Below are 15,786 nucleotides of genomic sequence, written 5' to 3'. Positions count from 1 at the left end.
GTTATAAGTGAGTTTTAAGTTAGATCAGACACTTCTTAGATTTTCTTCTGCATTATTTAGCTAAAAAAAAAAATAAAAAATCCCCTTCCGTTTGTACTGTCCAATGCCAGAGAGAGACCTTTGTGTTCAGTTTTAGATAGGGGTCAGAAAATGGCAGGTAGCACAGAGGAATGCATCACAGTCCCACAAAAGAGTTTGGGTACTCTAAGGTCATCATTTTATTTGTGAGAAATACTGTAAAATTCCATTTTTACACCCAGCACTGACAGTGCTTTAAAGAAACACATTCTCATTCACATGACAGCACTAGCTTTTTGCCTTCAGGTATAAAAATCTTTACAGACAGGACATCTCCAAACTGCTTTGGAAATCCCATTTGTGCAAAACAGGCATAGTCTGTGCTGATCAAGTCTCAGACGCTATTCAAAGTACCAGCTAATTCCTAAAACTTGTTACAAATATACAAAATATACAAAAATAACATACCAACTTTTGTGTTACACTCAGGGCCTATTTCCTTTTATTCAGCTCGCTCATTAGAGTCAGCAACAAATCAGTATGTATAGCAATAATAAGGCAAAGTTTATCTATTTCCTCCACTCCCTCTTCTCACTGTATTACTTGGAACAATAACAGGATGCTGGGATGCAGGACGGGAAAAGGCTGACTGCCAGCTGGAAAACCTTAGAGACTGGAGAGCTGAACACTCCCAGTATTGCTTAACAAAAAGAGAAGTGTATTTTTCTGTTTGATCTTCATTTTCTGTACACTGCTTAACATTTTGGGATACTGCTGATTTTAGTTTGCCTGATTTAGGAACAAATTCAAGCTCCACCAACTCTGACTCAGGTAAGGGACAAATGGTATTTGCTGTTCTTTGGGTATGAAGTTCATTTCAAAGGTTTTTTAACTCCAAAAATCTCTTCCAATGTCTTAAATTATTTAAGAAATATTACCAGACAGGCTATGAAGTTTATATATATATCCACAGAACACTCTGGGCCTAACAAAGATGGCACTTGAACCAAATAAAGTGCGGATAACAGCAGATCTGTTTACAAATGACACTGGAGGAGGAAAATCTCTGTCTTTCTTGGGCTATATCACAATATTCCTAGATTGTTTAAAATAAGAGACATTTTATATGCTTTTTTTTTCTTTTTTTATTCTGTTTTGTAATGTTTAGATCATGTTGCTGATGCTTATTCATAAGGGAAAATGGACAGAAATGATACTGCAAATTGCACCTGTAACCCTTAAGGAGAGGACTTCACTTGCAGTGTGGACAGTTACAGGCTTAGTACCGCTTTGGCTGAGAAGGTGTATGCTGTGCTATGACCCAGTGCAGAATGCTTTATCAAAGTGGGGGCTGACTTGCTATCTGTGTTTAAGGTGCTATGGCTTTGACATGACCAATATCCAGAGGAGGTAAAGGCCATGTAAACTAGCCAACTTGGGCATATTTCTCAAGCTAATAGATTTGTTAAAGGCTTAGAGGAAAGGTTACATAAACACATCAGTGACTTGGTCTCCTAAATTTCAAGTTTAAGTGCCCCAGGTACTTTAGTACCCTAACTCCGGACTACCAGGTTTTATAGCCCCTGTTCTAAAGGACCAGAAATTCTTATTTTAGAAGTTTCTTGACTTCAGTGGTCCAAAAAGAATAATTTTTTCTGACAACATTTTATGAGCAGGGACTTGGTACAAAAAAGTTGGTGTAAAAAGATAGTGTAAAGATACCACTAAGGATAGTGTAGCAAGACCCTGAGCTAATAAGTTTGCTGTATGGCTTGCAGAGACAAGGCATTTATGCATAAGAGATGAACTGATACTGCTTTTCCTGTAAGAACTATATTCTGTAATACTGGGACTGTCAGTGTGCACAGCACCTTACTGTGCTCTTGTCAGGCTGTAAAGAGATAAAGGAAGGAAAGAAATGAAAGAAAAAAAGATACAGAAGAAGATGAATTTCTGTGAGAAAATCTGTTCCATTCTGAGCTATCAAAAACATTAGCAGTTGGTTGATACTGCAGTTAACAAAGGCATAGTTATTCAGCGTGTCCCTGCCTCCATTATATAAATCATTACATCAGCATTTGTAAAAGCATACAGTATTATAGATGTTCATGTAAGAAAAAAAATATTAGACAAAAGCAAGGATACTCCAGTGATTTATAAAAGCTTCTCATCTTAGGCTAATTTGTGCCTTGTAACAACAACCAATACACCAGAAACAAATCACAGAAATGCTGACTTGTGATTTATCTGCAGTTATCTCCAGGAGTTATTTTTTATCCTAAATAAAGGGTGATCAACAGGAGAAAAGGACAAGGAATTGATTTAGCATATGAAAGCCCTGGAATAGTTCAGTATACTAGAGAGAAGAATGTGAAGTTACAAACACTAAAACAATTTGAAATCAAAAGATAAACTCAATTAACAAATCATCCCTGCTCTGCCCACAAACCTGGGCTTTGTTTTTCCAAGTGCTATGGTTGTATTGCAACAAGAAGAATTTGCCAAAGCTTTGCTCTTTAACATAAGATCATAAAATTGTCACTTAAACATTTTAAAACACATGCTGACACTGAAATTATGACATGACATAGCTACACTTCCATCAGCAACCTGCAGCTTGCAGAGCACTAGGTGCAGGGCTCAGTGCTGAAGAGGCAGCTTAGGCAGAGAAAGTTCCACCCAAACAGTGGACAACAGGTTTGTTGCCAGGTTTGTTTCACATCCTGCCTCTGTGTTGGGGGAAGCAGAACTGAAAACAGGATATAGGTAAAAATCACTGGGAAAGGTTTAGAAGCTCCTCTGATTTATAGCATTTATGGTACAAAGGACTTCACTGTGCACACATAAATCAATTAATTCCATTAATATTACAAATGGAAAATAGAAAAGCATTTTGAAAAACTCTTTTTTCTTGTTAGGGTACATGTCTACAGAACTACAGGCTTCAATCAGGCCAGCTAATGCTTTCTATTTTCTAAAAAAAAGAAGTTACGTCACAGAATAGACATAACTGATTATTTCAAGCAGCTGAGCTTTCTGTGAGGAATCTTTGCCATTATTTTTGCCATGTATTTGTAATTCCACGTCTTGCTCAGGTTCTAGAAGTTTAATTCAGAGGTTCAGATGTTAGTGCTAAGAAGAAAACATGAGGTTCTCTGTCTTTGGGAGAAATTTGTTGGCCATGAAAATATTCTGGTGTAATTTTATAAAAAACAAATGTCTTCCCCTTTTTTATCCTTGTGGGTTTACAAACCAAAAATCCCTCATGGTTTAGCCCTCACAGGACTGGTTTGCCTTCTAACCTAGAACAAAGCAGACAGTGATTTTTCTGTGTAAACTGGAGACTTGCTAAGACAGAGAGAAGCCCAGCTCACAATCATTAAGGTGAAATAATTCCCCACACATGGAGAAAAGCAGGTGAGAATTTGAAGTAGAACAGCCCTTAGGACATCCAGAGCTTGATACTAGTTTGATCCATAATTAATTTTCTTGATCCATGTGGGGAATTTAGTTCAGCATCCTGCTCCATTTGAAGGGCTTATGCAGGTGTACGTCCACTGCAAACACAGAGAGCAGACAGCACTCTAGTGCCATGATCAGGAGCCACCATTTCTGCTGCCAAGGAACTTACCATCACCCTGCTCTAGTGCCCAGGTACAGGGCCCCAGGAATCCCACCAACAGGATTTACCAATGCATCTACCACTTAATTCCTCAACTCTGCAATCAGTTTGGTCTTGAAACAGAAAAAAAAAAAAAAAAATCAAAAATCCCTCAAAGTTTAGCCTGTTTAACCTGTTTATATTTCTTCAGTGCAACAATACAAATTAGCCCTTTCATTCAATGACAACCTGATCTTCACTCATCTTGATATAAATTTCAAATTTGTCAATAAGCATGGAATTAACCACACTGTGAATCTTAAGATCTTGCTGAATATCTTAAGTTGTCCTGTAACATACTTCTGAGAGGTTATCTGTGCCGTGAGTCTCTTTTGTACATATGTTGCTATACACATCTGTCGGGCAGGCAAAAGATACAGGGCCCAGCCCTCCTAGGTGCTTGTTAAAGCCCACAGATGTTCACAGAAGTGGAACAGTTCAAGGGATGCATCTTCCAAGCTGTGCAAAGACAGGGGAAGCACAGAGGAGAAACTTACCTATTCATTGCAGGTGTTCACACTGCCTACACTTCAGTTATGGTACTCTGAGTATATTCAAGTAAAGATTTACAGTCAATAAAAGAGAGACACACAGGTGGATGGGGCCTTTCCAAAAGACCAGTGGAGGGGAAGGAGTATTCTTCTGTTACCTGAAATGTAAGGAGTTACAGAGCACCACCATAGACAGAGGTAGACCAAAAGCAGAAATGTTTTAAAATCTTCAATATCCAAAGAGGCCAGTTCTCTTGCCCTACCCTAGGTATCATCAGAACCTTCATGTTCCTGTGGGATCTCACCACCGTCCTCTCCCAAAACTTTAGGAGAAAGAGCCTCCTGTTTGTGTAACACATTCTTTCAAAAAGTCTGCTATCAGTCTCCACAAATTAGCAGTAGCCTACCTGGCTTTGCCCTCACTGAAGTCACTCATTTCCCTGAATCCTCCTCACTCCCCAAGCCCACCAGCAACATCTGGAATGGTCCTCCTGACACCTGGCAAAGTTCGTAGCACACAAGGTAGGTTATCTGCAGCACACACAGGACCTTGTCCTTATTGTGTATGACAATATAAAGGGAAATTCAACTTCCACAGTATGCCTGAAGGATTCCTTCTCCTGCCTTTGTCCACATTTCCAAGCGATGTGTTGGTAGGATTAGTCTTCCTTTTCCCCTTCCTTTTATGATGCTATCTGCTATGAATTTGTGTCCTGGAAATCCTCTAGAAGTACAAATTCTACCTTACAGCACACTGCTTGGGAAGACTAAGGGCCTAATGCTGCTCTCCTGCAAATGATAGGAAATCCTGCCATTGATGGGAACTGTTCCTGTCACAGGTTCAGCTTCACTGGCAGGATCTCCAATAGCACATAGCTTTAGATTAGCTTCTCCATTCTTTTTGTGGGATATTCCCCCACTACGTCCAGTCCTAGACCTGAATTCAGAGATTTACATTATCTTACTGGATTTTATTACCATTATCTTTCAGATATAGATACATATGATCTGTTCACAAGAGAGCTGGTTTACTCATGTTATGGTTAGGCCAACCAATTAATATTACTAATGAAACATCAGACTTTTCACCATCTAATCTATGAGTCCAGAGTTACAATGAAGTAGTATATATTATCTATTTGCTGTTGATTTAGGATTTTAGGCTGTTACTAAACTGTTAGGCTGTTATAAAAAAAAAATAAATATTGTCACACTATGGACATTTTAGTATCATCTACATTATCAATGCACTCCACCTAAAACATATATCCAGCACCAAAATTAAAAAGTGAGAGCAGAAAGCAGAGAGCACAAAAAGCAGGAATGTTTTTTGTAATGGATTCATCTTACAAAGACAGCAGTGTGAGTTTGACAGTGACAAAGCTACCTCAGAGCGCTATCGTTTGTAGCACCATTTAATGAATACATTTGCTTTGTACACTAGATTTGTCAGCAGCAGCCCTGGTGAGAGTTTCGGATTAGAACAGATACTGAGTTCTCCAGTAACTGCACTTGGAGATGACTTGAGTTTCAAACAGGAAGAAAGCTGCATATTTCTCTCTGGAATATGTAGAGTCATTTTCCTGCTGTGAAATGGTGAACTGGATTACCTGCCTTATAGGGCTTGATTTTTGGCTTCTTTAAATGAAGAGAAAGGGTTCATTCGCACAAGAAAAGGGTTTTCAGTGGCTGTGAGTTGGTGAGGAATAAACGTTCCGTTTACGCAGCCACTAAGGAGAGATCCAACCTCAGATTAAGAAATACCTCCAGCTGTGCTATGGATTCAGGCAGCAAACCATCAAGTGCAGCACTGCTGTGAACAAGAACTCCCCAGACAGCCAGGTTACTTTAAAGCTGCCAGCTCCCAGGGTGGCACAGGCTGATCCCCGGGCAGCCACCAGCCCAGATCCTGGCACTGGCTTGAGAAGACCTGTGAGCAGAAATGTCCCCTGGTCAGCCAGCTGGAATGTGCCCAGTGTCCCATCACTTTCACAAGGGCTTCTTACCACACATAAACAGACACATGGCATGCCTTGAAACAGAGTCACTTCTGCAGTCATGACTTACATGTTGAACTATCACCCACAATGGCAGCAATCTGCTTCATGAAGCAAGCTCTCCTTGCATGCAGGTTCCCTAGTTGCCTCAGGACTGGGGTAGCAAAATGCATCAGACTAATGTCTTACTTAAGTCAGTGCATAGATGAGGGAAGAAAACTCTGTTAAATCACAATAGCTCCAACATGGAAACAAATCCATACGGAAAAAAGTCTAGCTCTAAAAAAAAACCACAAAAAGGAATGCCATCCAGAGGGACCTTGACACGCTTGTGAGGTGGGCTGATGCCAACCTCATGAAGTTTAACCATGCCAAGTGCAAGTCCTACACCTGGGTTGGAGCAATCCCAGGCACAGCTACAGGTTGGGCAGAGAAGAGATTCAGAGCAGCCCTGCAGAGAAGGATTTGGGGGTGTTGGTCAATGAGAAAATGAACATGAGCTGGCAGTGTGAGCTTGCAGCCCAGAAAGCCAACCGTATCCTGGGCTGCATCGAAAGGAGCGTGACCAGCAGGTTGAAGGAGGGGATCCTGCCCCTCTACTCTGCTCTTGTGAGACCTCACCTGGAGTATTGTGTGCAGTTCTGGTGTCCTCAGCATAAAAAGGACATGGAACTCTTGGAACAAGTCCAGAGGAGGCCACGAGGATGATCAAGGGGCTGGAGCACCTCCCGTATGAAGACAGGCTGAGGAAGTTGGGGCTGTTCAGCCTGGAGAAGAGAAGGCTGCGTGGAGACCTCATAGCAGCCTTCCAGTATCTGAAGGGGGCCTATAGGGATGCTGGGGAGGGACTCTTCATTAGGGACTTTAGTGATAGGACAAGGGGTAACGGGTTAAAACTTAAAGAGGGGAAGTTTAGATTGGATATAAGGAAGAAGTTCTCTACTGTGAGGTTGGTGAGGCACTGGAATGGGTTGCCCAGGGAGGTTGTGAATGCTCCATCCCTGGCAGGATCAGGTTGGATGAGGCCTTGGGTGACATGGTTTCATGTCAGGTGTCCCTGCCCATCGGGGGGGGGGAGTGTGGAGTGGAACTAGATGATCTTAAGGTCCTTTCCAACCCTAACTATTCAATGATTCTATGATTTCCTCATCTTTTTAAGCTTCCCTATGTCTGAGGCCCAAAGTTTCAGGCCCTCCAGATTCTCTTTCTGAGCACTGTAAGCTTGAAATTTGCTTCCCTAGTTTTATTTTGATTTGAAGGTGGGATTTTCCAGACAGAAGCTAAGCTGTAAATAAAAATATTGAAAGGCTCATTGTAAATTCATAAGAGCAGTAATAATATCATTTGTATCATCTCACAACACATGGTTATTATAACAATGGAAATGTTCCAGGAAAAGACTGAACTATAGAGGTAAGCAGAAAAGGTCTTGAAGTTAATTAAGCCTGGTCTGGAAGTCTAGTTGAATAGGGGCAGGAAACAGATAAGAATGAACTGACATTTGAATTAGACATTTTTAAAAGGGAGAAAAATACTGAATGCTAATTACCAAACAAAACACACACAGACACACCCAGGGTTTTTAGCCTCTTGCCCAGCTGGAAAACAAGAGATTTATATTTCTGTACATGCTTTCTTTATCTGCCACAAAATTAATTTTTAAAGGAAATACTAATGGATTCAGTTACCCAGTAGAACAACCTGGACAAACGGATCAAAACACATAGCCAGCTAAACAGGGCTTCTCTGCTTCAGATTACTGTTAGCACATAAACACCAATTACCGTGACCCGTGCACGATGCTTGTGTTCGAGACAGATACTATTGCTCTTGAGCTTTGGCTGAAGGAAAATGTCAAGAAAATCTGCTGTAAACACAGCTAAAATATACTTTAAAAAAATAATTTGTATTTATTGCACACAGTTTCTCAAAGGATGGGGACTTTTCCTTAATCAAAGCCTCTCAGTTGGAGCTCTGTGCTAGGAAGCCTCACTGGTACTAAGGCTTTATCTGGAAACAAAAGGAAAGTGCAAAAAGCTCTATAATATGTTATTCTCATAGTGTACCTTATTTTGCTTCAGCTTGGCCAAACTCTTAAACATTCAGTGGCAGATTTGGCAGAACTAACCAGGGGGTCGTATGAAAACAGCTCAATTCTGAAATGGGCACACTGTTTACTGTAGGAAACAAAGCTTACGGTTAGAGATGCTAGAGAAATCTTTTTAGTGATCACTAACACCTTCAATATAACCAAACTGTTCCAGTTCTGCACTGGGATGAGCCAAATAATTTTTGGAGGATTCCCTTGTCTCCTTCTCACCCAAACTTCCGTTGCTCCCAAAAAATTAAACATCATCATCTGGGTGTGAAAAGCGCTGGGGATGAGGCAGGCTCAGTGTTGAGACACCTGCACCTCTGTCTCTCCTACCAGAGCCACTTTAGTCTGGGCTAAGCAAGAGGAAACTGGCTCAAAGCAAGCAAAAAAGAAGCTGGATCTACAGTCCTGTAAATGTGTCACTGAGACCAGCAGAGCCTCAGTCATTCGCAGGAAGAGTACACCTGACTGCAAGATCATCCCTGAAACTACTTTTTGCATACAAGGAAGAAAACAAGTTCTTTGCCTGTCTGTAACCCTGGCACTTCATCACTATTTTCAGCATCTGTCTTTATCATTAATTAATCTGGATGGGAGATAGTTTCCTCTTTGCTTTTATATTTTGGACAAAGAATTCACAGGGGAATGTTTTGCAGTTCCAAAGTATGCATATGCAGGGTTAATCCCTCCCACTTTATTAGCTCATTTCAGAACAGAAGGGAAGTACTTAATGGAAAGTTAATCCCCCAAAATGGCTCAGATTTCACAGCATTTGGCAACTGTCATCAAAAGACGTGTGGCCAAGAACAAATTTTCTGTCATTTAATTGTTAGTTTCACCCCTGCAACATCTGCAAAGCAAATGAATCACAGTAGACATAGGTACTGTGAGCTTCCTGATTTTAAAAAATGAGCCCTCTAAAACAACAGAACACAGAATCTGTACGACACGAAGATGATAAGGTGCAATATTCTCTGTACTAATTCCCAAACTCTGCTTGTGGGTTTGAGCATTCTCACTGAACACCAGAATAACCCTGCTCCTCAGGAGTCATTCAGCCCTCATACACACGCTCCCAAAGCTCAGAAGCTCTGAAGAACTGTAAGAGAGTAGCTCATGACCCTAAACTCAGCGCTCTGCATGCTGTCAACAATTTAGAGTAAGGCAAATCTTCTGTTTATGTTAATATATTTATCTGTTATGAAAAAGTGTCATAAACTGCTTAATAATTTAGTACAAATGAGCTTCAAAATATTTTAGTGGCTGCGCTTATATTGAACACTCTGCTTCAGCACATCTTATCCCTTGTTATACTTTATACTTACATATTTGTATGTGAAGTAAAAAAGGCTTTATGCAAGAAAAGATTGTACAATACCACTTGCTTCTTTAAAGTACTCTAACCAATTCTGGGGTCACTTCAGGAAAAGGTTCTGTAGTAAAGCATTATATCACCATAGTAGCAAGGCCCAAGTAAGAACTCTTAAGCAGCACCAGAACATACATATTTCAGTGCTTCACCTACTGCATCTGTTCATTTTCAAATTGGTTATCATCATCTCTCAAGTATCTCTACAGTCTCTGTGATGACAAATACCATTATCATGAAAAACAAGTAAAGATATTGATTCTGCACCTGGCACCATACATGATCTGCATGCTGAAAGTGTGAAATGAGGAAGATTCTTAAATCTCACCTAATGATTTGGTGTGGCTCTCATAAACCTTCACATGTATTTCTCTCCAGGGTGGGGTAGAAGACCAGCAGTATTACTAAAACTGGTAGATTACGTGCTAGACATACCAGGATGCTCATATGGAAGGAAAACAGTCATCCACAAGAAAAAAAACAATTAGCTTGCATAACTGATATGATATAAAGAGAAGGCCAGTGCTCTCATCACCCATTTTTTATGATTCCAAAGTATTCTTTTACCTTTGCCATGTGATTCATCCTCACCACAGCAAACAACCCTCACTTAAACAGTGCACTGTCATTTCAACAACAGAAGTGATTCAAGAATTATTAATCTAGTCCAACACTAATGCTTCCTTAAGAAGTCCATTAACTAAACCATGTATTTAATTTGCTTCTCAGTTATCACATTTGTAAGTAAGAAACTCAGATAAAATACCAGATCAATAGAAATATTATTTAACTAAAAATTGGAATAGGAATCATAGCTTGTGCACATGAAACACAGAAGCAGTCCCTCTTGGTTGGATAACTTCACTCTGTGAGATTTTTGACATGCCACATAGAAAAACACCCCTATCTTCTGTCCGACCTATGTGCAAGTTACTCACTGTTGTACACACTGTACGGGTACACAGAAATACAGTCACATGTTTTATTACATCTTGTATGGGATTCAGTTCCACAAACAGAAAGTTTCAGATCACCAGATGCAGTTAAACTATCATCATCCATGAAAGGCTTCCAGTTCTGGCCCACTGTGGTGGCTGAGTGCACCTGTAGTACTGCACTGGTCATAGGTTGAAATTAGCAGGCCAGTCTTTCCCCACCCACACAAATATGTTTATTTTCATTTGTCTACAGACCTAAAGTACTACCAGGCACATCACAGATGTAAGAAAACCAACAGCAAGTCAGGACAATTTACTGATGCAAGCTCAGATCCTGCACCTGACTCATCCTGCTGCTCTTTCATACCTGTGATGTGAATCAAACTGCAAATCTATAAATCCCTTTGCCATAAAAGATTCTTGGCAAGGAACAAAGGAGATCTTTGTGACCTTTTACAACTTTCTTCCTTGCCCATTTCTCAAAAATCATTCTGCTTACAGCAGATGTCTGCTTAGACACATTTCTTATTTTCAGTTCACACTCAGCCTTTTCATATGCCCTTCTCTCACTATTCACTGCAGGACTTTAATCCTGGAGTCAGCAAGGCACTTGCTAAATGCAAGCAGGGGTGTCAGGAAACTCTGGGAGGACATTCAGGTAGATTTCATTATTGCTGCTCACTTGCCTTCAGAGCACAAGCTCTCACACATTAGCTTGGAGAGGGCTTTGTTTCCTCAAAAAAAGAGACAAAAAATAAAGACAAAAAATAAGCCAAACCAGTGCTTGCCTCCCCCATTTTTAGCCAGCTCTGTATCTGGGGTAACAGAAAGACTGGGAGACCAATTTGGCTGCCTACTGTCCACCAGGCAGTAAATCTTTAGCATATACATAGTGAGTATTTATAAATCTTTTTTAACCGAATTTCTTCATTTCTGGAAGAGGCATGTCAGAGCTCATTCCTCCATCTACTCATGAGTCAAAGATGTGTTTTGTATCATGCAGTAGAGAATTTTCTGGTGAGCTGGACAGAGGAAAAGAATCATTAATCTGAGGGCTGCAGCACCTCTCCAATGAAGACAGGCCGAGAGAGCTGGGAGACCTTGTAACAGTCTTCCAATACCTAAAGGGTCCTGTAAGAAATCAGGAGGGGGATTTTTACAAGGGCATGTAGCTACAAGAGAAGGGAGAATGGCTTTAAACAGGCAGAGATTTAGATTAGATCTGAGGCAGAAGCTCTTCCCTGTGAGGGTGCTGAGGCGCTGGCACAGGTTGCCCAAGGAAGCTGTGGCTGCCCCATCCCTGACAGCGTTCAAGGCCAGGCTGGACGGGGCTTGGAGCAACCTGCCCCAGTGAAAGGTGTCCCTGCCTGTGGCAGGGGGTTGGAACTTTAAGGTCCTTCCAACCCAAACCATTCTATAATACATTTTCCCCAGACCTACCAGAAACTTGGAGCTGAAACCACAAAGAACTTTCAGAATAGAACTATCCTTTTTTTCTCTGCAAAAAAAAATATGAAGAGCTAAAAACTCAAGTGCTGATTAATCTCCTCAACTATATTGATATATGGTGTTGCATTATCAACACCAAGAACTGAACAGCACCAAATGCATCTGAGAGTGCTCTCACAACAGTGAGTGACAGGTGGGTTTCTTTTCAAAGTAGGAGGTTCAGTTGAGATACTGCTGAAGTGCCTATTCACTCAAAGGTACTAAGACAAGTGTAAAATGTCATTTCATAATCAGTTTTCAGATAGGCATTTGCTCTCAAGATTGTTTAGTCATCAAAGTGGCTATTTACTCAAAGGTACTATCATGCATATAAAAAGTCATTTTATAATCAGTTTTCAGGTAGGCATTTGCACTCCAGACTCCAGTCATCAGTGAAAACCACTTTGCAGATGCATAAAATCGACATAAGGACAATCAGAAATGTAATACCAGGTAGTCAGGCACTTGGCACATTTAAATCAGCTCAATAATCTGGAAAAGAAAAAGCATCACAGTGTTCTCAGGAAAGGCCTATTTTAAAATGACTCATTATACATTGTTGAGGACGTGTTACAAGGCAGCTTTACTAAGAAATACGATAAACACTGAGAAACCACAAGAAAAAATCACATCTGAAAATGCAACAAAAACAATTGCTCCAGGTCAAATGTTGCACAATTTACTTAGTTTTTTAAGTAATGTTACTAAAGTTTGAAGACCTAGCCGACTTCCTTTTCTCACTGCACTCACTTGTGCCCTCAACTCTTCTCACACTGCAAGCTCAAGGGAGTGAAGGAGGATCACAGGTTTGCAGCTTAGAGGCCAAACAGAAACTGGAGTGAAGGTAACAATTATACAGACATGATTACTTGGCTGGTGTGGCTCTCTGGGTGTTTAGGAGCTAGTTAGAGCAACGTTTTCTAATTACGAGATGAGGGAACTGGGAGAACAAAACCCAAGACTGTTCTTACTCCTGACCTTGGTCCATTGTCAGGAGATGGGAAAACACATTTATGTCCTCTGCACTTCAAATGTAGCTTCTGAAGTGTATATTTCTTTTTATCTAGCTGCAGCACTTCTCACAGAGAAATCAGGAGGCTTTATCAGTTGATGTTTGCACAGCCTGCTACAGTCCCTGAAAGGAAGTCTTAAGTATTGCTAAGACTGTTTTCTTTTAATAATGTTTTGCCTGCTTACTACATGCATTGCAAGGAAAAAAGTACTTTATCTCCCTCCTGTGTATGGTATGTTATCTTTCTTAATTCTCATTGCATTCACACATTTACCTTTGGTCTTAAACATAATATAGATGAGAAATTAATGTTAAAATGGATTCTGTATAGCATGGCTCTTCAGGGTTGTTTTGTTAGCTGACACTGGGTCAGATTCTACTCTCTTTAGCATGGCTTAACTCAGCATAGTAATTCTGGAGATGTTTAGATGATACATCAAAGAAAATGTTTTCCAGCTGAAAAAAATACACTGAAGTGTTGTCTAATCTGTGTTGTAGGGTTTTATCCACTGTAAATGCAACAGGATTGTTTGCACAGAGCTATGTAGGAATACTCGACAGAGTGCAGCAGATAGGAGGTGAGAAATTCAGAAAACACTAATTAAACTCAACTAAAGCTATCCACAGTTAACTTTTCTGCAAAGCCTTTTGTGAAGAATGCTTCTTAGTTTTCTTTCTGTCTTAGCCCAGCTACTGCGTCGCCATGGGCAATGCACCCACCCAGGCACCCTGCAGGGTCATGCACACCAAGAGGACTTTAAGCTGAGGAAAAAAACCTTCCTTCCAGCTCCATACTTCTTCCACTTGATTGAGTGCAGTATTTCAGATATTTAGTACCCCTTACATTTACATGGCTGCAGGCATGGCAGCTGAGGTTTCATTAAAAAGCAGAAACACCACAATTTCCAGTTCTGTGGAATAGATTATGCCTTATAGTATTGATTTATTAGTAATTTTGTTAGTATTTTCTGCTTTGATGGAACTCTTGGTTTTGCAAGGGATTTTTCATTTTCATTTACTTTGCTCAGATTCCAACCAAGATACTGTAAGCAAAAATAATCATTAAGTTCCCAGTTCAATCATCAATAATAATTTCATTTCCAACTTCTCTAACAAAGAGGTTGCAAATTATTTAAACAATATGGACACAAACCGTTTAGAATTTATTTCTGTTCTGGTACGATAGCCACTTCAAGCCAATTTCTCTCTTAGGATGTTCCCTTTCACCATTTCTAGCACTATTTTTGGTTTTTAGATGCTGAAAAATATTGAAAGATTAGCATAATATTTTAGTCCCACCAACCAGAAAAAAAAACGTTTCAGCTACAACTGTCTCCTCATTCACCAAAATCTCCATACAGAAGCCTGGTTTAACTGCTATTTAACAAGCAAGCATAGAACAAATTTATTTGCCAACTAAATTAACCACAGCTAAGCATTAAGATAAATTTTAGAGTAACTCAGATGAGGCAAAAAACAGAAAAAAAAGAAAACCCACAAATGTTCATGCGAATATTTCATTGTAAGAGTTTTCATTATATTATTAGCTGCTCATCATTCTTATGGTTGATTACTTACCAAAACCACTTGTAAAATGCAAACCTCTAATTAGTACACCATTGTCTGTACCTCCACCTGACATTTTTTTAATAATTACTTCCAATCTGAAAGAATAAACTACACCAAATGAGTCATGTGTCCCCATAAATCAGTTTGAATACCAGAATTTCTCAATTAACAGTCTGTAGTACCCTCCAAACCAAGAGTTATTTGCTAAAATAATTGAATGCATTAAATGAATAATGGTGGTGGAAAAACCCGTCATTTGCTGAAAGAAAATCTAAGAGCAAAGCCAGAAGCTTCACTACCAAAATAAACCATTCCCTGCTCAGAATGAAAGAAGCTTGAAGGATTGGTCTAATCAGAGGGATAACTGGAGGTTGTACGCTGAGGTAGACCAACAATGGGACCTCATGGCAGTATGCCAGGGATAGCCACATATGGGACACATGGGTCACAGCACATGCTGTGCTGTGCCCTTCTCCGGAAGGGTGGCCGGGGGAGTCAGTGCTTGAAAGGGTGTTTCTTATGTCCTTTTCTCGGTCCTGGCTGCCACAGCAGACACAAGAAGAAACAAAAAGCCAGTCCCTGCATGTCATCTACCTGTCCTGCCTCAGAAACTCTTTCGCTTCTGACTCCATGGAAATGCACTGTCCTGCTCAGGATTAGGAATATCTCTCTTCTGCTGCTACCTCTGGCATTTCAATGTGATCTCCTGGAAAGAAAAACTAACATCCATGGAACATGGCCTTCACAACAGGACAGTGCCCTTACCCAGTTACTGCTCAGCAGGGTCCTGCTTCCAAAGTGCTAGCATGTGCTGCCAAAGAAGGGCTATTCCTAAATATTGTGATGAATTCAGCTACAGATTCAACAGCAGTGGACTTCCAGCTGGCAAATGGAAAACTTGCATGGTGCCATAGAGAAAGTCTTCTCAGAGTCAGGCTGTTCTATGGAGCAACGCGTGTCACATGTCCCTAGAAAAGACAGCACGCAGTGCTCCAGGGTGCCGTGTTACTTGTACCAAAATGAGAAATTTTGAAAGATGTCAAAGAGAAGCAGAAGTCATTTTTTGCACAAGGCTCTTCTATCTCAGTCTGTGTTTGACCTACACTGCATACCAGAAGGCAGACCAAACTGCACCAAATTGGTCACAG

General features: G+C 40.4%; 1 protein-coding gene across 2 annotated transcripts in view; it reads left to right on the top strand.

Annotated features, from left to right (window-relative positions):
- Positions 1–628: 628 nt before the first annotated feature.
- CDH5 (cadherin 5) overlaps positions 629–15,786 on the top strand; it is a 31,564-nt gene continuing 16,406 nt past the window's right edge. Inside the window, exon 1 of one of the 2 annotated variants that reach the window (XM_057396602.1) lies at positions 629–849. The gene's annotated coding sequence lies outside the window, so the exon portion shown is untranslated. Of the gene's footprint in view, positions 850–12,777; positions 12,902–15,786 lie in introns of those variants that run through there. The other variant, XM_057396603.1, reaches the window with a different exon arrangement.

The sequence above is a fragment of the Pezoporus wallicus genome, unplaced genomic scaffold (genome assembly GCF_028554395.1).
Source record: "Pezoporus wallicus isolate ANWC-B61680 ecotype Strahan unplaced genomic scaffold, APGP_CSIRO_Pwel_v1 contig_3820, whole genome shotgun sequence".
NCBI lineage: Eukaryota > Metazoa > Chordata > Aves > Psittaciformes > Psittacidae > Pezoporus > Pezoporus wallicus.
The sequence above is the reverse complement of the archived record's forward strand: the minus strand, read 5'-3'. Positions and strand labels throughout refer to the sequence as shown.